The sequence below is a fragment of the Rhineura floridana genome, chromosome 8, assembly GCF_030035675.1.
Source record: "Rhineura floridana isolate rRhiFlo1 chromosome 8, rRhiFlo1.hap2, whole genome shotgun sequence".
Lineage (NCBI taxonomy): Eukaryota > Metazoa > Chordata > Lepidosauria > Squamata > Rhineuridae > Rhineura > Rhineura floridana.
In genome coordinates, this window is record NC_084487.1 from 48,672,676 (window position 1) to 48,699,282 (window position 26,607).

At 41.2% G+C, this 26,607-nt stretch overlaps 1 protein-coding gene across 2 annotated transcripts in view; it reads right to left on the reverse strand.

Annotated features, from left to right (window-relative positions):
• The window catches only part of TCF20 (transcription factor 20), a 337,827-nt gene extending 328,742 nt beyond the window's left edge, over positions 1–9,085 (reverse strand). For both annotated transcript variants that reach the window (XM_061639338.1, XM_061639337.1), the window contains exon 1: positions 9,047–9,085. The gene's annotated coding sequence lies outside the window, so the exon portion shown is untranslated. The remainder of the gene's footprint in view (positions 1–9,046) is intronic.
• Positions 9,086–26,607: the final 17,522 nt, after the last annotated feature.

Genomic DNA, 26,607 nt, shown 5'->3' on the forward strand with positions numbered 1-26,607 from the left:
GTTTAAAGCACATCCAACTCGCATTTAAAGCGCACAACTTCCCCTAAAGAATCCTGGGAAGTGTTGTTTCCCCCTCATAGTTATAGTTCTCACCACTCTTAACAAACTGCAGTTCCCATGATTCTGTGGGGGGATTCATGTGCTTCAAATGGGTGTTGAATGTGCTTTAAATGAATGGTGTGGATCTGCCGTAGGTATGATGTGCATTCAACAGTGAATTGAAAAGAACAATTTTAAAAGATACTTCTTACTCTTACTCATTTCTCAGACCTCTTTCTGAAGTGAAGGGTCAAGTCTGTAAAGATGTTTGGAGCAGCCACGTTAAAAGATAAGGGCAGGGCATTCCAGGCAGGGGGTTGCCAACCCTGCTTGGAGATGGATGTCTTTGTGGAGGATCCCTAGTCAAGGTTTACCAACAGAACAATCCAAACTATATCTGCTCAGAAGTCAGTCCTGTTGAGTTCTATGGGGCTTAATTCCTAAGTGTTTAGAATCATAGCCTTCAAGTGCATCCATCTTTACTCCCCAATGCTCCTATCTAGCATCTACACAACACTAGGCTCCTTTCTCCCTACAGTGGCCTTCTGGTGACTGGCCTGGCCTGAAGGCACTTAAACCCTTCTTGCTGAAAGCAAGTAAACTAGATTAAATGTTCCCTACCCAGGCTCCATCTTTTAGCTAAGATGTCTATTTTAATTTCCAATCAGATTTTTTAAAAATTGTATGCTCCAAGCAACTGTGATTAATACTTAATGTATCATGCTTAATGACATCACTCAGGCCTGCCCTGTGACATCACTCGCCCCATGACATCACTAGGGCCCACCCCCATGACATCACTAGGGCCCGCCCCTCAAATCTCAGGTTTTGGGATGCTTCTGACCTGGCAACCCTACTACATTCCCATTTCTGCCAAAACTCTATTGAATGTACCTCTTGACAGAAAACAGTTTCAGGAAGTATAACAGACCCAGCATGCCTTGCCTTGTTGCCAGAAAAAGGGAATTGCTTCAATGGCGCATTTTCCTGGCAGCATATGTGTATATAACGGAGACTGTACACTCGTTGAATGTTACATGTGAATAACTGTACAAGTGTACAGCCCAACTACTTGTGTACCCAGGTACACAGACTGTACACTCATTGACTGTAACGTGTGAACAGGGCCTCCATCTCTTTGATCATTCTGGTTGTCCTTTTCTGAACCTTTTCCCACTCTACAATACCCTTTTTGAGATGAGGCGAACAGAACTGTACAAAGTATTCCAAATGTGGTGGCACCATAGATTTGTATAGTAGCATTATATCAGCAGTTTTATTTGCAATTCTTTTCCTAATGATCCCTAGCATTGAATTTGCGTTTTTAAACAGCTGTTGTACACTGGGTTGACATCTTTACTGAGTTATCTACTATGACTTGCTTGCTCAGAGAGAGCAGGTGAAGAGGCAGCAACAGCAAGAAAGAAGAACAAGAAGGCCAGGGGGCTCCAGGAATTGGCAGTGTCCCCCCTACTAGGTCAAAGCTCAACAATGCTGATCTCTGATGCCAGCCCTACTTGAGGGTTCTAAACCTTGTGCCAAATAATCTTGTCCATGTCACAGTGCTAAAAGCTTGTACTTTTTCACCTATTAAAATCATCTGTGACACAGATTCTTCAGTGCACTGTCCAGGAAGCCACAAAAGGGGAATAGCTGCTTATCATAAATGGGCTTATACCTTACATTTTAATGTCATTGTTCTTTCACAAAACTCAGGACAGTGCAAATTTGGTAATTCTCATTTTATATTTGCAACAATCCTGTGAGGTATGTTTAGCTTAGAGAAAGTGACTGGTCTTAAGGTCACCTATTAAACTAATGTCTGAGAAGGAATCTGAAGAATTTTGATTTTCCCAGTCCAAGTCCCACACTCTATCCAATACCTAGTTCACCTCTGTGACTGGGCTAACCGAACAATGCTACAAATGAGAACTATGCAAGATACTTTACAACCTTCCTTGCACAGTTATTTACAACTTAAGACTTAACCATAGATTGCTCTAGTTACATATTCATCATTTCCTTTTCTCCCTCCTCTCCCATCACAGCCCACCACCAGCATATTCTCTCAAGATTGCCCAAAGGTATGCAGTATAAACTCTTCATTCCCTTTGGCAGTTCTAATAACAGCCTAATCCTATACAGAAATCAATGGGATTAGGCTCCCATTTTGAACCACCACATCAGTGACAAAAAGGGCAAGAGCGCCCTCTTCAAAACCACTATTAAAACTTGCCTGACTTGTACTGAACAAAAGCCTTCCATGCTTTTCACAGGTATACTGCTAATGCATATTGTTACGGAAGTCTAAATCATTTTAAGCAGGCACTATAAAAAATATTTTAATCCCTTATTTTTAACAACAATAAATAGCAGCATCAAGCGCCAGGCTTGAGAATACTTTCTATGACCTGTCCAGAAGACAGAATCAAAAGATATTAGAATATGTTTTTCAAATATGGCTGCAAATACACTCTACATCAGTGGTTCCCAAAACTTTTTCCCATGGACCACTTGAAGATTCTCAAAAGTCTTGATGCGCTACTTAATGATTTGTTTGCATGTTGTAGCAACTGTGATTTGCTAGATGCTGTATGTTTTTAAACTGTATTTTAGTTGTTTCTGTTACTTCTTGTATATTCTATTTATTTTACATAGAATACAAATTGTAATACAACACAATACAATACAAGAAATAAAAAGCAATAAAATATAATTAAAAATTAATATGAATATTTAATGCAATAGATGTGCTGTCTCCCATCTTCAGCTACAAATACAAAGACATACCATGGATAACCTGAATGAAATCCATGGACCACAGTTTGAAAGCCGCTACTCTACATCTTTCACAGGTTAACACAATTTCTTAAAAGCATCAAAAACTGCGGGAGATGCATTGTAAAGTGGAACTGCCTTGCACAATCCTGTATTATTTTAGGAAGAAATACACAAAGTGTATACATATACAATATGCAAAATGGTGGAAATTTCCCACAAATACACATAATTACTATAGACTGTGATTCTAACTCATTTCTGGCAGCAACACTAATGACAAAACATATTATTTTCCATGCACACAAGAAGTAAAATTAAAGAAAAGGAAAGAAAGGAAAAGGGGCTGTATTTTGGTTAGCTTTTGGACCACATCCAGAATTCAGCCAAACCACAACCCCCTTTGGAGATTGTTGCCCAACCATGTAATAGCCCTCAGTGGGCAACATCACATTACTAAGGGGGGGTAGGTTATAACTACATTGCCAACATGACTTGCAAACTGCGGTTATAGGAGAGCAGTTACTTCCAAACATTTTCTTGCAATCCACCAAGAAGTTGCAGGGGCCTTATATATGGTTCACAACAACACCAACACTGACTACTGGGGATAGCATGCTACCGGAGATGGTGGTTCACTGTTAAATCAAGCACTGAAGTTTTAAAAAACACAAAAACTTTAGAAACAAACTCTGGAGCAACAACTCTGGACCAGGGAGGTCTGGTTCCTCCAAAGAGTAAGGGGGGTTAAAGTTCTCTACCTATCCTACCAAGCCATTCCCATCATCCCTTTCCTTTGCTTCATTCACCCAAACCTACCAGTAGTGTAGTGGCAAATTCAGAAGTGCAGAATCTCTTAATGACAGCCATACCATGCCGCCTCACAGCTATGCTCCATTTTCCACTTTCCTTCATCTCCCTTACTGTCCACTACAACAGACATCCCTAGCAGTCATTCAGCATGAAAGGGGAGTCTGTGTGTTAGCTACTGAGAAGAGTCTTCTCAATTGCTATCTCATCTCCTTTCTGATTGGCTTCAATCAGCACAAAGTACAAGGACTATTATCACACCCCTTTCTTGTTTATTGGTTTGTGCATAACAACCTGGCTGGGACCCTGTTCCCCCAAAAAGTAAGGGGTCTATGATCCCCCCACGACTCCAGATGACTACACCTCTGTTCCTATCTGCTCCACCTGAACTTAAATAAAATCTTGTTATTAAAAGAGAACTGGAAAAATTCATAGGGGATAAAGCTATCAATGGCTACTAGTCAGGATGGCCGAGTTCTACCTGTGTTGTAGGAGGCAATATGCCTCTGAATACCAGTTGCTGGGAATCACAGGTAGGGAGACTGCTGGTGTGCTCAGGTTCTGCGTGTGAACTTCCTATAGGCATCTGTTGGCCACTGTGAGAGCAGGATGCTGGATTATATGGGTCTTTGGGCTTGATCCAACAGGGTTCTTCTTTTGTTTATATTCAGAGGCAGTAGATATTTGGGACAAACAAAAGGGGAATACTTTTGGTGTCATGCCCAGCTTGTAAGCTTCTCCAAAGGCATTTGGTTGGTTGTTGATGGAAATAAGAGTGTTGAACTAGATGGAGACAGTTTGCCTACACCCACAAACTCAGTCCAATGCCAAAGTGGCATCTTAGCCCTTAACACCAAACCACTTTGACCCAACATTTGTCAAATAATGTTCATTTTACAAAAGGCCAACTAATGAAGTTCAGACACAAGTGATTTGCCTAAGGCCACAAACTAAGTATACAGCAGAGATGGAATATGAACCAAAATGTTTGTTTCTCTTCCAGATCACCCCAATTGAGTGTAGCTAGTCTGCAAACACGATATCAGAGCATGGCCAACCTGTCCTGGATGGGGTTGCACTCTCCCTGAAAGAGCAGGTTCATAGCTTGGGGGTTCTCCTAGAACCATCTCTGTCACTTGAGGCTCAGGTAGCCTCGGTGGCATGGAGTGCCTTCTACCAACTTCAGTTGGTGGCCCAGCTACACCCCTATCTGGACAGGGATAAACTGGCTTCAGTTGTCCATGCTCTGGTAACCTCCAAGTTAGATTACTGCAATGCGCTGTATGTGGGGCTGCCTTTGAAGACGGTTCAGAAACTGCAGCTTGTGCAAAATGCAGCGGCCAGATTGTTATCCAGATGGTTTGAACATATAAAACCGATTCTGGCCCACTTGCATGGGGTCACAAATAGGAGGTCAAAGACCAGAATGCTGAAAAGATATAGCTTTATTCTGTGCACAGAGGCACCATTGATTTCTTGTATATAAAACAATCTCTGTGTAAAATATGCTAAAGCCCAACGCGTTTCAGCTTGTGCAGTCAAGCCATCATCAGGGGAAAATTAAACTCTTCAGTAAAATATTAAGACAAACTTTTTCTGGTATCTTCCTTATCACTGTTGTCAGATACCAGAAAAAGTTTGTCTTAATATTTTACTGAAGAGTTTAATTTTCCCCTGATGAAGGCTTGACTGCACAAGCTGAAATGCGTTGGGCTTTAGCATATTTTACACAGAGATTTTTTTATATACAAGAAATCAATGGTGCCTCTGTGCACAGAATAAAGCTATATCTTTTCAGCATTCTGGTCTTTGACCTCCTATTTGTGCTTCCAGTGAATGCTTCACACTTTTATCTTGTTACTCGCTTGCATGGGGTGCCTGTATGTTTCCGAGCTCAATTCAAGGTGCTGGTTTTAACCTATAAAGCCTTACATGGCTTGGGACCACAATACCTGATGGAACGCCTCTCCTGACATGAACCCACCCATACACTACACTCAACATCAAAGGCCCTCCTCCAGGTGCCTACTCTGAGGGAAGCTGGGAGGATGACAACAAGGGAGAGGGCCTTCTTAGTGGTGGCCCCTAAATTATGAAATGATCTTTTTGACGAGGTGTGCCTGGTGCCAACACTGTTATCTTTTCGATGCCAGGTCACGACTTTCCTCTTCTCCCAGGCATTTTAGCTTGTGTTTTTAAATTGTGTTTTTTTTAATTTGTATATTTGTTTTTAATGTTTTTAATTGTTGTAAACCGCCCAGAGAGCTTCGGCTATGGGGCAGCATATAAATGCAATTAATAATAATAATAATAATAATAATAATAATAATAATAATAATAATAGGTGTGGTACCATTCCCCACTTACACATGGGTCTTAAGTGTGATTGTCACTTCTTAATAGGGCTATAATTAATTACTAGATAGTCCTGGATTTATATGTAACTGGATTAGGGACAGAGTACATTATCTGATTCAGTTCCATTTTTCAATTCGTCAAATGGGCTGCCAGTCCCTATTCACTTTAAATTGTGTCCCACTAGTTATTGCGATTCCCAGTTCTCCTTTTTTTTCCGTTATTTTTTACGTAATTTTCACTGCGAATTTTAAAAATAATTATGGTGCCACTAACAGCCACAAATGCACACAAAAAGTGGGAGCCTGTTCGACAATGAGACAAACTTGTAGATTATCCCAGAATTCAATACCAAATCTGATTTTGTAAATATTCTGCACCATCCCTAATCTGGATGGAGTTGGGAGTCTCCTACAACTTTCGTGTTCTTCTTTAACAGAGGCAATAACATTATTTTCTAGCTTCTTGTCTAATGTGTCTTCTAAGCTTTCCATGACAGTGGGCATATGCAGAGTAATGTGTTGCTTGTATATATTTCTTAGTAGTGCTCAGGTCCTGCTTGTGGGCTTCCTGTAGGCATTTGGCTGGTCACTGTGAGAATATTTTTATTTTCTGTTTAACTGTATTTGTTTTTATGTCATATATGTTTTTGTGATTTTATTATTGCCATATATGTATTTTACCCTATGCTGTTTACCGCCCTGAGAGCTATTTGCTAAGGGCGGTATATAAATGCAACCAAATAAATAAATAAATAAATAAATAGGATGCTGGACTACATGGTCCTTTGGCCTGATTCAGCAGGTTCTTAGGTTCTTAGGTTCTTAGTTCTACTCCAGACCACAGCAAGTTAGCACACTGGCCTAATAAACCCAGGACTGCTCATTTTCATAGCATTAGGCAGTACTGACATCTCATCTCAACTTTTCATCATACCATAAAAATAACTGCCAATCTATGGCTGTGATGAAAAGCATGAAACAAGTTCAGATTGCATCAGAAAATGCATTCTTTTAAAAAAAAAACCACGTTTGCTTCTTGTGAACATCTTTAGGTTAGGAGCCCTGTACAGAAAGAAACCAGGCCCTTAGTCATAGTTATTTTCTCCCCAGACACTTTTTCTCTCCTCACACCTGGACTGCCAGATCAAATTTTGAGAAAGATTACTTCAAAGCTGCAAGTGACTTCTTCTGAACTCTTCTGCGGAGATGTAGTTTTCTGAAATCAAGAGGCATCATTTTACACATCATTGAGATGTGATGTTTTGGTGTAAAGACAATCTTATAGCCATCCAGCAAGCCTACATCCCTCTGTTCAGCTGAGGCCGCTATAATCACAACCAGCCACATTATTCCTATTAGGTACCCTTAATACACTGTGGTTATCTTTTCAGTCTGCAGCCTTTCTGTAGCATTGCTAACTGTCCCTGAACAACCAAACCCCATGGATTTTTGAGCCAGATCTTTCAATATTCCTTTCAATACACAAGTGCAGTTGAAGTACCTTATTCCTCAAAGTCCCTGCTGCACTAAAGGGGCTTCATTCACAAACTGACATTCAACTGAAATACATTTTGAGAACAGCTCTCGGCCTATTCCCATGTTGGGAATAGAAAGTCGCCATGAATAATGCAGCCTGAAGTTGGGTGGTGGCGGTGGCTGTGGTTTCTTTAAATAGCATTTTTGTGTCATCATGAATGGTAGGTCATGGTAGAGCACATGTTTTACACACAAAAGGTCCCACATTCAATATCCTCCACCTCCAGGTAGGGCTGGGAGAGATCCAATCTGAAATCATGGACAGCTGCTGCTAGTCTCTGTAGACAGCAATGAGCTAGATGGACCTGCGATCTGACTCAGTATAAGGCACTTTCCTGAGTCCCTGTTTCAATGTTATAGAATTTCAGGTAGATAATGGTGGCTAGTCAGGAGCCTCTGAATAACAGATAACTAGTAGTTTCACAACTGGCAAGGATTCAGGCAAGGGGAGAAACTGCAGCAGATGGAAGACATCACCCAGAAGAAAAAGATATTTCATCCAGATATTTGCATAGCTGTCAACAACCAGTCGACTCCACTCCACTCCCCCCCCGCCCCATAGCTATGTAGGGGGAAAGCCCGTTTCCCGCACCTTCACCCTCTCTCTTCCCTCTCACTCATACTCGTGCGCCCGTGCGCTATTTACACGGGTCTGAAAAGTCTGGTTCACAGGAGAGAGGCAAAGGTCTGTTCCCGAGGGTTAAATGCTTGAATTGTTGAAAGCCCGCGTGCGTGCGTCCGTCCTTCACACTTAACAGAAGGAAGGTGGCTAAAGAATGTGAAACGTGAGCTGTACAGATCCTTCCCCTCTAACCGCGTCCCTCCCTTCTGCCTTCAATAATACATTTCAACGACAGTCTTGTCTTCAAATCCCTTCCAAAGTGAGACGGCTCAGGTTACACTTGGGGAGAATTTTCTTTTAAGACTCATCGCCACCGACATACCATTATTTTAATTTTTGTTTTATTTCGCACAGTCAAGTGAATTGGGTTTGTTTCTTTTTAACCTACCAAAATTCCGGGGTGGGGAGGGGAATCCATCTCATATGTGTATGCTATATTCTTTCTGTTTGAGCCATCTTACAAAAAGAGAAGTCGTGTTTTTTTTAACTGTTTCCACTTTCTGAGCTTCGCCACTGACCTCCGGAGTTGCTTATTGTTTTACCCCAGGAGAATTCGCTCTGAATTCCCTCTCCCTTCTGCCACACTGCCTTGTACGCGGCATTAAAACCTAAGGAGTTCGGAAAGGGAAGTTTTTATACCACACATCCAAGAGGTTAGGAATATTGCCCGCGCCCCTTCCGCCTGCATTTTTTTTTTGAGCCACAAAAAGGAACGTGGGAAGCGAAGCAATAATGGTAGGAACAGAGCGCCTCCTTTCTCGCCTGTCACGACTGTTTCCCTCTCGTGAGAGCCCTGGCCATATCAACCGTAAGAAAAATGAACAAGCCCCACTCCCGAGCCCCAAGTGATGTAGCCTGAAAACGAATATCTTTAAAGATCAGCCTTCTACGAGGAGATTCTTACCTTGAGATGCTTCCTTATTGTCCCATCTTAGCTCCTTTTGTGTGTGTGTGTGTGTGTGTGTGTGTGTGTGTGTGTGTGTGTGTGTGGTGGGGGGAGGGGGCTGTGTTTTTATATAGATATGATTTTGTTGCACAAAAAAGAAAATGGTTAGAAATCCTGTCAAGTCATGTGATTGATTGACTTATTCCCACCCCTCCTTCTCTCTCCCTCTCTTTCTATCCTCCTCTTCCTCTGCTTTTAGGACAATACTCAGCAGCCCGTACTCAATGTGTCAGGCAAAACTGGCTGATGACAGAGAGGAGGAGCGCGGCTGCCGTTGCCAGGGCTTGGTTCTCTTCGCGGCAGCTGGGGCTGAAAAGGATAGTCTGGAGGTACTGATGGTGTTGATTAAGGTCTGGCATCTCACAGCGATGCCTTAAAGAGTAGGAGGGCAATTCTCCCCGATATGTATTTTTTCCCCTTTGATTTCTCCTCCCTTTCCTTTACCCCCTCCTCTCATTACTTCTCGAGACAAGGGAAGTCTTTGCTGAGAGGACCCTGAACTGAGTCCTAGAAGGCTGCAGAAAAGGCTGGGGCGCTTCTGCCTCAGTGCAACGCGAGTAAAAACTCCTACAGGCTGGTTCTGATTTTTTCTACCTGAACCAGCCCGCCAGTTCAAGACTAAAAATTGTTTCCTATAACGCCAGGTTGGGAATTAGCCTATTACCTTTTCTGCAGATCTTAATTCCCTCTTGACTTCAGAGGTATTTCTGCAGCCTGATTTTTTTCAAAAAGGAGGGATTTAAAACAAAGTTACCTTTAAGTTCAGGGTCATTCCAAATCATATAATGCTGTCAGAGGATCCTGCCTTCTATGAGGTATCTTGCTTATGTATTTGTTTTGGTCCAAAATTATCCAGTATGGAACCCCAGAAATCCTAATTGATTGGAACAGCACTGGACTTGGGCCACTCCAGGTTACAGCATCTACACCACCAAGAAAGAGATCAGGTTCAACAAAGTGCCTTAGCATCATGTTCCATAGCCAACCAAAAGCATATCTTATACCAGAGGTGACTCTCCAGATGTTGCCAGGCTGTAACACCCACAATCTCTAACCATTGAACATGCCAGCTAGGGCTGATGGGAGTTGGGAGTCCAAGAATATCTGGAAGGCCACATGTTTCACTTCTATCTTATACAGGTAACATTCTATTTTCCTTTGATAATAAATATGCTTTCCATTAAAAAGAGAAAAATTGAATAAAGTAATCAACTGAGTTTATATTTGGCCATCTCTGCACCACAAATTAATCTTTGGGATGCTCCCGGTCAACTATCATCATCATTATTACACCCCTAATCAAACATTATCATCATTATTAATACTACTACTAGAGTTACAGTGCCTTGCAAAAGTACTCAGGCCCCTGACCAATGCTCTGATATTACTGAATTACAAATGGTACATTGTAATTTCATTCTGTATGATATTTTATTTTGAAACACTGAAACTCAAAATCAATTATTGTAAGGTGACATTGGTTTTATGTTGGGAAATGTTTGTAAGAAACATAAAAATAGAAACAAGTTGCTTGCATAAATATTCAACTGCTGTTACACAGAAGAAAGGAATTGCCCTATCGAGTACACAGTTACCTTACCATTGGCCTCCGCCTCTGAATCATTAAAGTTGCTGTTACATTGTCAGGATAAAAACTCTACTGTTGAAGGATCATTAGTCAGGCTGTGGATCTGAAGGAAAATTAAGACCAAAGAGCATTCTATAGAAATGAGAGATAATGTAATACAAATGCACAGATTAGGGAAAGGGTACAAAATAATATCCAAGTGTCTGGATATCCCAATGAGCACAGTTGGATCAATAATCAGGAAGTGAAAGCTGCATCACATCACCCAGACACTGCCAAGAAAAGGCCGTCCCTCAAAACTCAGCCCTCGAACAAGAAGAAGTCTTGTAAAAGAATCCACAGAGAGGTCAACACAATCACTTGAAAAGAGCTACAGAGTTCAGTGGCTGGGAGTGGAGTAATGGTGCACCAGTCAACCATATCAGAGCTCTGCATAACACTGGCCTGTATGGGAGGGTGGCAAGAAAGAAGCCATCACTCAAAAAGTACCATCTGAAAGTATGTCTGGAGTTTGCCAGAAAGCATGAGAGTACCCCAGGTGCAATGTGGGAAAAGGTTTTGTAGTCAGCTAAGATAGAGCTTTTTGGCCAAAACTCAAAGCGCTATGTGTGGCGCAAACCTAACACTGCCCATGCCTCCATCCCAATCTATAAAGTCTTGCACAACCTCCGTATAATAAAATATGATACCATTGTTGATGTATATCAAGACCTGAGCCCTGACACATTACAACAACGGAAGCTGCTGAAACCTTACATGGGAGCACTCCAAGAAGCAAAAATATGGTATAGGTGGGGGTTCCCACTCAAGCTAATAGTACTGCACAATGGGAAATATCTTACAGCTAGCACAAAACATCTTTGCAAGATCTCCACTTAAACCTCATACATGAACAACTCAGAGAGGAATGCAATCCTAGCAATGAGGAAGATGGGCAGTGAGAGCATCAAAAAACAAAAGAGACAAGAGGAACATGAAAATTAATCTTACAGGTCTCGGGCCAGAAAGCGATTGCAGCAGATGCTCCACCCCAGATGTAGATGATATTGAGGACTGAACTTTAAAATCTTGATTGCTCTACCCAGATTTAAATCTCCAATTTTATGACAGGACTATATATTAGAATCCTAAATGGCTGTTCAGTCATTATCTAAACCACTCCCTATGGCAGAAGAGGACCTATCACTGTATATAGTCCCTGCTAATTCCCCTGATCACCTACGGTATGAGGTATTTTTCAGCAAAACTTCATGGCACCTCACAATCATGCAGGTGGCACCACTTGTTAGTTTGTTAGTTTTGTTGTTTTACTATTCTGCTTGTTATATGAAGTTGCTCCAGTTACTCAAGAGTACAACTCCTTAGGATTTCACACCAGAACAAACCATGGAACATTCTGCCTACAACCTCAACACTCCCTTCTCAAACACCATGACACAGTCACTAGATAAACTCAGAATACTCTCCTTAAATGTCAGCGGCCTTGGCACAGCCATCAAACGAGCCAGGGTAATGGCAGCACTTAAGTGTGACTCTTCTGATTTCATTTGTTTGCAAGAGACCCATCAAAGCAAAAAACAAAAAGACAAACTCCTTAAAGGAACCTGGATAGGAGAAGTAATTTGTGCCAAAGGAACATCAAAGGCCAGGGGGACAGTGATATTGATGGCAAAAAAATGCCCTCTGATGGTTTCTGTCTCACTCATGGACCTGAATGGACATTACATCATTGTTAATGGCATGTTAGATGGCAAAAACATAACTCTGTGTTCACTCTGTGCACCTAACTCTGGTCAGCTAACATTTCTTCGAGAAACCCTTCACATCATTTCTGATTTCGCCCATGGAGAAATAATTATCAGAGGCGACATTAACTACTGCTTGAACGACCTGTTGGAGTGAAGTGGTCATCAACTCCGCTCATTTATGGATGGTTCCAACATTATGTCCTTACTCACCCAGTGCAATCTGATAGACTTCTAGAGAGCACGTGCCAGAAATAGAGTATACATTCTACTCAAACAGATTTAAGATGTACTCTAGGCTAGATCATTTTTTTATCTCTAGAGGTTTGGGCGGGGGAACTCTTGAAAGCTGACATAGGGGTAAAATCTGTGTGAGATCATGCTCCGGTTTTGATGGAGCTATCTAGGTTATTCCCATGCAGAGGGGCAATCTCCTGGAATTTCAGTTCCAGTTTGCTCTCTCAAGAGCTTACAGTCATTAAACTGAAGAAAGTTTTAACTCAGTATTTCCAGGAGAACATCAATCCAGATGTTGATGTGTGTATCATTTGGGACACTACAAAAGCTGTCACCAGGGGGTACTGTATCAGAGAAGCTAGCTTTCTTAAGCGTGAGCGCCAAAAAATGGTCAATTCCATTTTAGAAGATATTGCAGTGTTAGATCTAGAATTTAAGAGAACAGGAGACAGAATTACTGGCCAAAGTCTCCAAAATAAGCAAAGGGAACTGCAGTCCCTTGAAACTGATAAGGCCTATGTGGCAATGGCATACACCCAAAAGCATTATGAATTTGGCAACAAGGGGTCCAAATCGTTAGCTAATGACCTTAAAAAACAGTGCTCAAGAAACCTAATTTCTGGTGTTAAGGACAGATTGGGGTCTGTAGTTTTTGAGCACAAATGCATAAATGAAGAATTTATGGCTTTTTACTCAAACCTGTACTCATCAGACTCCATAGAATCATAGAATAGTAGAGTTGGAAGGGGCCTATAAGGCCATCGAGTCCAACCCCCTGCTCAATGTAGGAATCCAAATCAAAGCATTCCCGACAGATGGCTGTCCAGCTGCCTCTTGAATGCCTCCAGTGTTGAAGAGCCCACTACCTCTGTAGGTAATTGGTTCCATTGTCATATGGCTCTAACAGTTAGGAAGTTTTTCTTGATGTCCAGTTGAAATCTGGCTTCCCGCAACTTGAGCCCATTATTCCGTGTCCTGCACTCTGGGATGATCGAGAAGAGATCCCGGCCCTCCTCTATGTGACAACCTTTTATGTACTCCTCTGAAGAACAACACATTACTTCTTTCCTTGATTGATTTCTGCCAAAACCCCTCTCTCCTGAGCATCAGGAGTATATAAACCAAACGATATTGGAGAATGTGGTGAGCAAGACTATAAAAATTGTTAAAAATGGCAAGTTGCCAGGGGAGTATGGGTTCACTAGCAATTTTTACAAAGTGTTTACGTCTGAACTCACTGCATGGCTCACTGAGCTTTTTAACACCATCCTGTTGAGAGGTGATATCCCTGATTCATGGAAAAAATAAAAGATTGTGGTACTTTTGAGATAGGGACCCCCAGCAGGTAGGCTCTTATTGCTCTATTGTACTTATTAACCAAGATGCCAAAATACTGTCCTCTGTGATGGTTAAGTGCATGAACAGGTTTATAGGGCATTATATAAGCCCAGACCAAATGTGGTTCACACCCAAATGAAATATTGCTGACCCCATTTGTAGAACCCTGAATGTTTACATATCATACAAATAATAAAAATCAGAAACTCTCAGCAGCTTTAGTCTTGCTGGACACCTTCAAGGCATTCGATAGAGTGGAATGGGGGTTCCTCAAAACTCAATCGCAAGATATGAATTTTGGAAATCAGTTTCTCCATCTAATTAACCAGTTATAAGAGTCATCGACAGTGATTTGTACTAATGGCATGGAATCTTCCCACATAAAATTTTGCAGAGGGACAAAGCAAAGGTGCCCCTTATCTCCTTTGTTATTTGCTCTTGTTATTGAAACCCCTGCTATAGCAATTCAGAAAAACCCAGTGATAGGGGGCATCCAAGCTGGAGGCTCAGAGCACAAAACAAATCTTTTTACGGATGATGTACTCATGATGCTTAGTCATCCCCAGAGGGTGATTCATGCTATTGACACCTTTTAAAAGTTCCAAATTGCAGCCGGGCTAGAAATCAATTGTTCCAAGTAAAAAATGCTCTGCTTCCACATCACCAAGCAAGACAGGGAATGCCTTGCAAATCTCTCAGGCTTTTGCTTATGTCCAGGAGGGTTCTGATATCTGGGGGTCATCATAACAAAGGATCCTGCCCAACTCCTATGCTGCAATCATTGCAGAGTAACTAAGGCCATAATTGAAGACTTGACTAGATGGAAGCACCTGGGAATATCATGGCTGGGCAGGATAGCCACTGTTAAAATGGTTATCCTGGCCAAGCTTCTGTTTCTCTTTCAAGTGCTCCCCATTGCAATCCCCAAGCAATGGTTTCAAAGATGACAAAAATAATTAGGGAAATGTATCACTAATGACAAGTGCAGCAGGATACGTTCCTTGGCAGTTTTTAGACTCAGAAACAAGGGAGGCCTCGGTGTCCCTAACTTAGGGAATTATTATGACTCGTTTCAGCTCAGACAACTGTTCCATATTATCCGTAATACTAAAGATTTAAAGTGGATAGCAATGGAGACAGAAAAATCTTCCCTCACAATTCAGGCATTGCCCTTCTTAACAGTGTTGTGGTTGAAACTCAGACAACCCTTAAAACTATTTCATATCAGCTCAACTCTTTCACCACTTTGTTGGAGAGGCTGTGACACAGTAGGTTCATTCTACCATATGTGTGGGATTGTGCACCAGTCAAAAGATTCTGGCCAATGGTTTTTAGCGCAATCTCTGACATCACTGGTCAGTTAATGATTCCTACACCAGCATTTGCCCTGTTGTTGCTTACTGACCATCTTGATGAGCCGCTAATCCATGAGAACCTAGTGGTTCTGCTCTTGGCAGCCGCTTGCATGGAAATTATTTTTCAGTGGAAAAAAGCCAAGAATCTCACCATGAAATGGTGGTTGGATCAGAGTTTGGGAAAGTTACTTTTTTAAACTACAACTCTCATCAGCCCCAGCCAGCATGGCCACTGGATTGGGCTGATGGGAGTTGCAGTTCAAAAAAGTAACTTTTCCAAGCTCTGGGTTGGATAGAGTATGGGACATAGCTCTCTCCAAAAACTTAATGCACCACAGCCGTGTGATCAGAGACCAATCATGCAGAGATAAATTTGATGACACTTGGTACCCTTTTTTTGGCATATGTCAATAGAACTTTGCCTACTGTCTCCCCACCCACTGCTCATGTCTCTTTGTGGTGCAGTTATGTATTCAAGTCAGAGAACTAGATTTCTGTGACTATGAAGTAATGTGAGACAAAGGAGGCATCATTCATGACTAACTGTAATTGCTCAGGAGAGTAAAATATAAATCTCCTAATATTTTGTAAACCAGGTAATTGTACTCTGTGACCTTGCTTCTGTTTGTTCGTTTTTATTACAAAATTTAATTAAAAAAAATTTTTTTAAAGACACACCATCCCTACAGAGAAGTATGGTGGTTACAGCATCATGCTGTGGGGATGCTTCTCATCAGCAGGGACTGGGCATCTTGTTAAAATTGAAGGAAGAATGGATGGAGCAAAATACAGGAAAACACTGCAAGATAACCTGCTTCAGTCCATAAAAAACTGAAGTTTGGGAGGAAATCCACTTTTTAGCAGGACAATTATCCAAAACACAAGGTCCAAGCAACATTGGAGTGGCTCAAAAACAAAAAGGTGAATGTCCTACAGTGGCCCAGTCAAAGTCCTAATCTCAATTCTATTGAGAATCTGTGGCGCTGTTTGAAAATTGCGGTTCACAAGTGACGTCCAACCAACCTGAACAACCTGGAGCGAAATTGCCAAGAAGAATAGGCCAAAATCCCTCCGACACTGTGTGCAAAGCTGGTACATACCTACCTCAAAAGACTTAAAGCTATTATTGAAACGAAAGGTGGCTCTACCAAATATTAATGTGTGGGGGTTAAATACTTATGCAAGCAACATGTTTAAATTTTTTATCTTTCCGACAAACAATTCCCAAAATAAAACCAATGTCACCATAAAATAATTGATTTTGAGTTTCAGTGTTTCAGAATAAGATATCATACAGAATGAAATTACAATGTACCATTTGTAATTCAGTAATATGAGAGCATTGGTCAGGGGTCTGAGTACTTTTGCAAGGCACTCTTTTTTTATCTTGTCTTTCAGGATACAAAACCAAGGCAGCTTAAAGATGATGATGCATTTTTAAAACCACAATAAGCCATACTAACTTACATAAAGTAGTCATGATCCTTCCCACTGGATGGTAGAATGGTCCTGTGGTATGAAGGAGATTGTTCTGCTGGAGCAGGCTCTAAGGTGATCTTGGGCTGTCCATCCACAGGACAGCTGATGGAAGGCTGGAGGAGAAAGTCCAGCTGGAACAGGCCCTGAGATGGTCTTTGCCTGTGTCCCCCTCTCTCCTGGAATTTTTCCCACATCCATACTACTTGATGTTAGATGAGAACCTAATGACAGTGGGGGCTGATGCCCATTGGGACTGGTAGGGTGGAAGGCAGAGAGACCAGCAATAGGAGAGCTATAGCCAAAGACAGGAGGACCAGGGCCAATGACAGGCGGAACCATCCCCTGACTGGTTGTAAGTAAGAAGTCAGGCAGGCTGGGGGCTGGTTGAGGGCAGACTGAGGTTGGTGGGGCATTTGCTTTAATGAACCAACCTCGACTGCTTAATGAGTATACCTTTTGAAAGCCAGCTATCATGTTTTGTCTTGCCAGGACCAAAGAGGCAAAAACTGGCATAAGTTAAGCACACTACATTATTTTGTTGTAGAACAGCCACACTGTACAGGCAGCTCCTGAGAAGTAAGACACTTTGAAAACGAGCTGTCATATCCAGCAAGGCACACAGTGTTTCAGGTATACAGTTCTGAGGCCAAGCTAGATGCAACACAGGATATCCAGGAGACCCCCATATGGTACCTGCATGTTTCCCCCCATGGGGCAAATAATAGCTTGGGGCAGTAGGATTTAGACAAGGGAAATGGTGGGGGAAGAAAGGGTTAAAATAAGTCACTCTGCCCTAATGCCACTTTCCTGATCACAGTAGCAACCCCTAGCAACTGCTTTGTAGTGAGATTCTTCTGTATTGCATCTAGTAAACTCTTGACATGTAGCTATTTCTTACAGCCAATGAGGTTGGCACATGCACTGTCTTTGGAGTTTGTTGCTTCTGAAGGGGAAACAAACTAATGTAAAGCCTGGTGAAGGGCTTTCCTGAAACAGGACTTTTTTAAAGTCAGTTATCTCCTGTTATGCCTTGGCTGATGAAGCAGATAAAATTTCAGATGTGAGATCCTGACACAACAATATACTTATTTCCCAATCCAGGGCTGGGTTCAGTGTCTAGGGTTATTTTCCTTCTTTTGCATTGTGTTCTGGTTCAAGCCCCTACCCAGAAAAACCTGAAAACCCAGTCTGGATGTCAGGATAGCTGCCCCCCTCCCTCCTCACACCCTAAGATATAGCCTAACAACAGTATTTGTTCAAATTAACAAACAGGAGCAGCAACAACAAAGAACAGCATAGACAAAACCACAAATATCCCCAAGTTCAAATACCTCCTGCTTCCTCCCAAGGTCTAAATATGCCAATGTGGGTTTCCTTGTGGTTAACCTAAGGATGCAATATGGTAGTGGGGGTCCTTGCTTGTTCTGACAAGATGCAAAAAAAAAATGAGAACATTGCAATGCACTCTTCATGCCCAACAGGAATTGCAAAGCACAATCCCAGCTGAAAGGATACTTAAAAGCCTCCCCCTCCTGCTTAAGAAGAGTCTTGGGTTTCATAGCATGTGCAGAAGATCTTGCAGAAAAAATGAACTGAGAGAGTCATTTAGTCACTTGATTCACATGGTTCCAAAGGAGAGTAAGAAATTGGTCTATCTCCTTACTTGGAGTGTAGCTCAAACCAATGGCAAAATAAGCTCCATCTCTGATGTAAGTGGGCAAGGTGATGGATGGATGGATGGTCTGCCTTCAAGTCGATTCCGACTTATGGTGACCCTATGAATAGAGTTTTCATGGTAAGCAGGGGTTTACCATTGCCCTCCTCTGAGGCTGAGAGGCAGCGACTGGCCCAAGATCACCCAGTGAGCTTCATGGCTGTGTGGGGATTCGAAGCCTGGTTTCCCAGGTCATAGTCCAACACCTTAACCCAGCCTTTCCCAACCAGTGTGCCTCCAGCTGTTGTTGGACTACAACTCCCATCAGCCTCAGCCAGCATTGCCAATGGTCAAGAAAGATGGGAATTGTGGTCCAACAATAGTTGGAGGCACACTGGTTGGGAAAGGCTGCCTTAACCACTATACCACAATCAGAAATTACATAGAAAGACAGTTTCACATTCCTAATGGGTTTGAACTTCCATGATAAAAGAGCTAATTAGGTATTGTGGAAAAGGGAATAAACTGGGGAAATGGACTGAAGCTAAAACCAAGGGTATTCAACTACATAGAAGTTATCAGCAGGGATCCAGAGTCCCAGCCACTCTAGATGGTGCTGTTGGCCTATTTTGGAATACAGGAGTTCTCCTACACGAATAGCGCAATACCTCATCATTGGGTGGCTTATATTTTTCTAAAGTTCTACAACTTCTCACAATCCATGAGGCAAGCACAAGCACACACTCTATAATTCTGCTGTCTCCAAAATGGAGAATAAAAATCGCAAGATCTGAGAAAATAGTGTATATTGAAAAATTGCTGTCATATTTTGCTACATCTGGGGCTGACTACTAGTATTTTACATATATGATTTGAAGGTGAAGCAGTTTCTCACAGCTGACTACAAGTCCACTACATCATTTTACTAAACCGGAACTGGAGAATGATCTCTACATAATCATGAGAAGTAGGTCTATGGGTGTCCGCAGGAATTTTTACAGGGGACAGATTTTTCCAGGGGAAGATGACAAAGTAAAACACTGAAAGGGAGGAGCACACAAATTTCTCTCAAATAATGAGAACAGTATCTATACATTTTTTCTCATATTTCAGGTTCTACAATCTTTTTAAAAAATGAAAGCCAGGGATCTGGGGGTTATGGTTTGTTGGGGAGAAACTGGTCCCTTATCCCCCAATGGACACCCATGAGTAGGCAATTGAGGGGCACATCTTTTACTGTGCCATGCTTGGAGTGAAGGCAAATAGTGTCCTTAAGTCTTCATAAGGAGTAATTTCTGAGAATCCTGAGATTGGCATAAGTAAGAGAATCATAATTTTTACCCCTGAAGTTGAAAATGATTTAGCATATAGGCTGGAGATCCTGACAGTAGAGCTTTTTGAAAACTATGTTACTGGTGTGAGATTGTGTACTTCTCTTGTACATGTTTTTAGAAAACAAGTAGGGAAATATAGTTGAAAGCAGAAAGCGACTTTAAAGCTAATAAGCTACTGGGCCAGATTTCAAGTTTTGATTCTGACCTATAAAGCCATAAACAAGTTGGGACCAGATTACTTGAAGGAGTGCCTTCAACTCTATTGCCTTATTTGATCATTATGATCAGCTAGTGAGGCCGTCTTGCTAGTGCTCCAGGTAAACAGGGAGAGGGCTGTTTCTGTAATGGCATCCTTTTTATGGAACCATTTCCCCTATGAGCTCAGAAAGACATCAACTGGGAAAGCGTATCTATGGTCTTAGACCTTTGCTGGTCTTTAACTCCAGCATATTGTCGTGTTTTAAGTCTTCCCTGTCTTCTCAGCTGTATTCTTTTTTTTTAAATCAGTATTGATTTTAATGTGGATGTAGTATTATTTGTGGTATATAGCCTCAAAACTGATGTATAGAAATACTTTATTTACTTAATTAATTAAGTTGTTAAATTTAATTGTTAAATTGTTAGATAAAAATACTAATACTATTAATTTTCTAAAGTAGTGTATAAGAAATGAAATATCTTCCTAATAAATTAGAGATACCTTTAAAGAATGACTTGAGAACCTCCAGAGACAGTCCATAGACACCTTTCTATCTAAATGATAGGTCTACTATGGCTGTGGGAATTTACTCTTGCAAACCACTCCATGCATTACATTATTTGTAGATGAAAATAATCGTACTTTCCCAAAAATTAAACTGGGCAGTTTGACTGCCACAGCATCTGGAAAGGCCCTGTGTATCTTTATTTTCTCTTTGGTAGCTAACAGAATGCAACATCAAAATCTGGTGAGTGGCTGGTGAGTGAGATGCCACAGAAAAAGTAAAGACAAGTAACTTTGGAGCTTGATCCTCAAGGGATATGGAGGAACAACCCCTTTTACTCCAGTAGTTTTGGTGCAGTGGTTTGGGTAAGAAGGTCAGCAGCCTCTTTTGATCTGACTGTTAGGCCAAGCCATTTCTATGCATGCTTCTGAGATAAGGTCTCATTGAGGTCCACCTGGTGCCTTCATTGATATATTTTTGGTGGCAGGTAAAGACTGATATTTTCCCCCAGGCTTTGATAGACTAAGATATTGTCTGTTATTGGTATGCTGCCAAAGCTTCCCGTGGCTGTTACGGGGTTGTTTGTTCTTTATGGTTTGATATATTTGTGTTTTTAACTATGCTGTAAGTTGCTTGGAGACCTTCGGGTAACAAGCAACTAACAAATCTAATAATAATAATAATAATAAATAAATAAAAAATAGACCTGTTCCATTTCCTTCCACCATAAAAGTACATACACATTCCATCTGAGATCTTAATATTAGAATAAAATGATGTACTAAAGATTTTATTCCTGACCTTCAGCCTGTACCCTGCACTTACCTTACGTTGTAATGTGACATTTGGGACAAGGCATAATCACAACTATTATGACAAGCAATAATATTGTAGATAAACAGGCTTGACTGTATTTGCTGTGGACTAAATGTATGCAATTCCATTAGTGGTTTTGGCAGAGGTAAAGACCTACAAGGAAGATAACCAATGAGAATCAAGGGCACCATCTGGTGGCTTAAGGGATAGCCTTTCTAAAATAATCCATTCTCCCCTCCTTTCTGTGAAGGCTGTATTATTGTTGGGTAGGGCAAATAACATATATAAATACACACACCTAGAAGGGGTGCTGAGTGTTATGGCAACAAAACACCCCGCAAGAACAGAGTTTGTAGATGTAATCCATTTATGAAATATACTAATCTAGGCTTGTTTTAAAACCAGTGATGGAGAGGCTACATCTTCCCTTGTTCCTTTGTACTGTATATTTTCTTTGGGTTTCTGGTAAACCTTCCTTCCCCCACCCCACCCACTTTCGTATGGCAGATGTTTCAAATTGCTGTCATATCTTACCAATTTTTCCTCCTATGCTAAAAAGGTGACTCCTAAAACAACAACTGTGGATCTCCTCTGAATCTGTCTAGTTGTAGAGTTCTTATAGGAAGTTGAAATGAATGTTCTCCAGCTGAGGCTAAGGGCTCAATCCAACTTGCATTTACGCTGGGCTGAGGGGAGTTGGATGCGATAGATCTCCAGCTGAGCCAGCTGGGTCCAACCAGCTCAGCTGAGACTGACTCAAGGGGAGCTGGTGTAAGCTAGTGTAAGGCCCGAAAAAGGGGCAGGGTGTGGTGTGTGAGGGGATTTAGGCCAAGGTGATGGGATTTAGGCTACATCCAACTAACGTTGAGTGTAATGAGCCAGCCCAGATTTTGGCTTGAAATTGGCATAAAATGTGCTGAAATCATTTACATTTACTTATATTTGCTTATAATGGCTTAGCTTATAGCTTAGTACCACATACTTGGCATAAAGGAAAAACGTTCTCTTTTGAATATGGGTTTTTTTCAGCACTCCCTTCTGAACAAAGCAATGTTTTCTTATGAGACAGAGTACAAAGAAATAAGGAAGTCTGGGTAGTCAGCCAACACTCCAGATGTTTAAGAGGAAACTCCGTACATGGCATGGCTGACACCTGTAGACAGGGCAAGCAGACATTCTGGGGAGTCTGCACACAGTTAAGAAAACTAGTTGCAGAGAGAAGTTCCACTAGGAGTGTCTGGTTAACAACCTGGAGAGCCTGAAGAGGTTGCATGAAGAAGCACAGCAAGGAGAGCAGCATCAGGCAGTAGCAGATAAGGCCATGGGAACACGCCTTCCCTTTGATAAGAAAGTGTATAAAAGGCCAGGTTTTATAGCATTTATTACCCCTCAGCTGTGCTGGAGTGGGAGGTTGAAGAAAGCAGGAGAACCATCCATCTCTTCCATCCATAACATCTGATAGGTGATGTATTTGGCATGTATTTCCGTGTACTTTGTAACTTTGACTCTGTAATATGACTTAGAGTTTAACTCAGGCCTTCATCTATTGTAACTTGTTTTAACTAAGATGTGCCTTCAAAGTTTTATACTTTGATGTTAGATGGATATCCAGCAACTTCTTTCATGCTGATATGTATTCCTGTTTTTCTGTTTCTGTGATGTTGGCTAAAGCCACCTAGAATGTATTTTATTCATTGTAGTATAAATAGCATATATTATAAAGACTGTTCTGCTGTCTGAAGTCTGACTCCCAAACAGAAAGTTTCTAGTACCTCCCAAGACTCAAGAATTCTTGAGTGGGGACTCCTCTATCCTCCACCTGCCCTGGATGACTGCTGTTGATAGCCTATGAGCTCAGGTGAACTAATGTTCAACATACAAGAACTCTATATAGATACGGAGGAAAGGAGAAAGCAAGAACCCTCAACCCTGTGCATTTACTGGAAAGGGGGCCAGCCTTGCCAGGATCAACAGCACTCCTGTAGGTCCCAATCCAGGCAAAAGTTATGCCAGGAAAAATGTCAGTCTAAGAAAATAATTGCAATAGAAGGAAATGGAGAAGGCTTACTCGCAAGTAGGGGTATTTGGGAGAGCAGGCTTTTACTTTCTTCTCCCTGTGTGCAGCTCCTGGCTGAGCCAGCATTCAGCCCACACAGAAGCTCCTGAATGGCAACTGAATGCAGCGGAATTTTACACCGGCTTCTCTTGCTCCAGCACAACTTATACTGGCTTCCCCTGAGTTGGATTGCTCTGTTAAGTCTGTACCAAGCAGAATCATATTAAACAGTTTTACTTCTGGTGGGTAAAGTTTCCGCCAATTGAATCCAATATTTTTTTCTCACTAGTGGCAGTGGTGCTGATTCATATTCAGAATGTACTCTACTTAAGCTTTACTATATCCCTATTGAGCACTATCAGACAAAGGAAGAATATGGTAAGCTCATATTGATGTCAACTGTAAGTTTAACTTCAATTGATTGATTGGATCATGTATTGCAGAGCTGGTCCTCCAGATGTTGTTGGAACAACTCGCATCAGTCACACCCAATATGGCCAAAGGTCAGGGATGATGGGAAACAGAGTCCAACAACATCTGGAGGGCTAGAGGTTCCTCAGCTCTGATGTTTTCTATCAGCAAATGTCCCATCTTTCAGCCTCACTGTGTAAAACATGATTTTATTACATATTATAACATACATAATCATATTATAATATAAACTTTCTCTGTCCATTTCATGCAGCTGATAAAGTAAGCTTTGCTTTCACAAGGAGAGGTATTAATAAATCTGCTAAAGCACAGGCTTTAATAAATCTGTTAATAGTAGCATGTTACAGGAATCTGAGCTTTTATTTGCAAGAGACTAACAGGGCTGCTTTTTGGAATCTATGGGGTATCTTTTCCAGTCCAAGGGCCACATTCCCTTTTGGACAATCTTATGGGGACCACATGCCAAAGGTGGACAGGGCCAAGGATAAAGCAATGAATGTAAATTCTACATTTGTATAGTAAGCCAGTTTCTACACACATTCACATACACCTCTCTATTCTCCAAGCAAGCAAGCAAGCAAAGAGGTGATTACTAGAGTTTGAAGAAAAAGCACTCAAGGAAGGTACAAAGCAAGGCTGGTGAGAAGTGTGGTCTAGGGTTAGTCAACCCAATTAGAGAGGCCTGGAGGGCCACATTTGGCCCCCAAGCCTGAGGTTCCCCACTCCAATTCTAGATACTTGGTATAGCTCAGTGGTAACAGAGCTTAGCCATTTTGGGGCTGGGCATTGGGATTTGATTTTAAGTAGAATGCCTGGAAAATATTAACATTTAACAACCTATATTTATATGAAGCATTTTACCCTGCTCTTCAGCCAAAATGTCTTGAAGAACAACCAACATAACATCAACAAGTGAGATGGTTCCTCCTCACATCTTATAATTTAAAAAAAGATCTTAAATTAAAACATTTAGCACTGTTTCCAGAATAAATCAAGCCATGTAATTTGCCAGTCCTTCATATGTTAATACATTTGGTTTATGGGCACAAAGTAAATTTCTTTAAAAGTTTTTTTTAATTGAAAACACGTATATGGTTTAAACATAAAAGCCTCTTAGAGCTGCAATATTAGTGTGCCCCTATTCTCCAAAACACAAAGCATGGTCTAAAACTGGAAGAAATATGCAGGCCCAGCCTGAATTTTATCATATTTACACGTCTGAGTATAAAGCAGGATCATCCACACTTTTTTTATTCATGGCTTTCATTCATTACCCAACCAATCACTCTATTCTGCAGAAGAGGTTATCCTGCAGATGCCATCCTATCAGGAAATATATTCTGACTTCCGGGAAGGGTGACTTAGCCTGTGCCTGCTTTTGAGACGGGCTCCTGCCTCAAAAGAAGCTTATTCAGATATATCAGTCAGTTTTTTCTTTTTTTTTTGACTGATTAAACTTCTCCCGGGTAGGGAGAAACGAAGAGATTAACCTCAAAGCCTATTTTTGTTGGGACGACCAGATCTCATTAATTTATGGGACGAGGTCCAGCCGACGAAGGTGGGACGGATTTTCAACAGCAAGCTCTATCTGATAAAGCGAACGTTCACCTTATCTTCTAAGAGAGAACGCACTAACAGGCAAGCACCCTTCTTTCTATATTTTTCTTTTACTTGACTTAAATTGTTGCTGTTTAAAAGAGATTTGCCAGATTGATCAGTTTTTGACATCTCACTGGGGAGCCATAACTTCTCTCTGCTACGCACTAATTAATAGCTTATCTCTGTTTTTGTTGCAAAAAGCTGTCCTGGATTTGCATTCTAAAGATATACACAGAAGAGGGATTTCTATTCCAGATTTTTATTTTGAAAAATATTATACTGTTTTGAGACTACTCTCTTTTTGGTCTATTTTATTTTGACGAATCTGTTTCTTGACGATTGCCATTAATTGTTTCGATCCTGGGAACTGCATTTTGTTTACTTAACTATTGGAGAGATAAGGCTGTCTGCTCTGTTTATACTGTGATGTCACCAAGTTTGGAGTATTAACCCAATTGTTGCTGAAATAAGAAGTGGTTTTCCTATATTTTTCTTTTAAAATGGCAATTAAGAAAGTGGCTGAAAATCTGGAAATAACTATGTTTCAGAAAATAATGGATGAGATTGAGATAATGAAAATTGAATTGAGTAAAATGAAGCAGGAGATTAAAGATATAAGGGTCCCTGTGAGAGAGGTGACCCTGGAAGGGGTCCCTGTGAGAGAGGAGACCCCGGAGATTGGAACAGGGGTCCCTGTGAGAGAGGAGACCCTGGAGACTGGAATAGGGGTCCCTGTGAGAGAGGAGATCCCGGAGATTGGAACCAACGTGGAACAGGAACAAGATTTGGAGTCTATGGACTTTAGAAATAAAATCTATTGTTTGGAACTCAATGTTATCTCTGAAGAAATGAATGAAGATTCTAGAGATAAAGTTATCAATGGCATGGATAATCTTCTGGACTGGAATGATGTGATGGAGCCCAATATAGAGAAAATCTATGGAATTAACTGCAGCCATGTGACAATGGAAAAACTTTTAAGAGATGACCCAGTGTATTTTGAAAAAAAGAACAGAGATATGATTTTACAGCAGTATTTCAGCAACCTATTCAGAATGGATGGCAAGAAAATATTTGGGATAGAGGTAATTCCCATCAGACTCTTACTATATGACTATGGCTTTGACAGCAAGATTATTATGGAATACTGATAATGGAAGATTGGATATTGAAATTACTGGA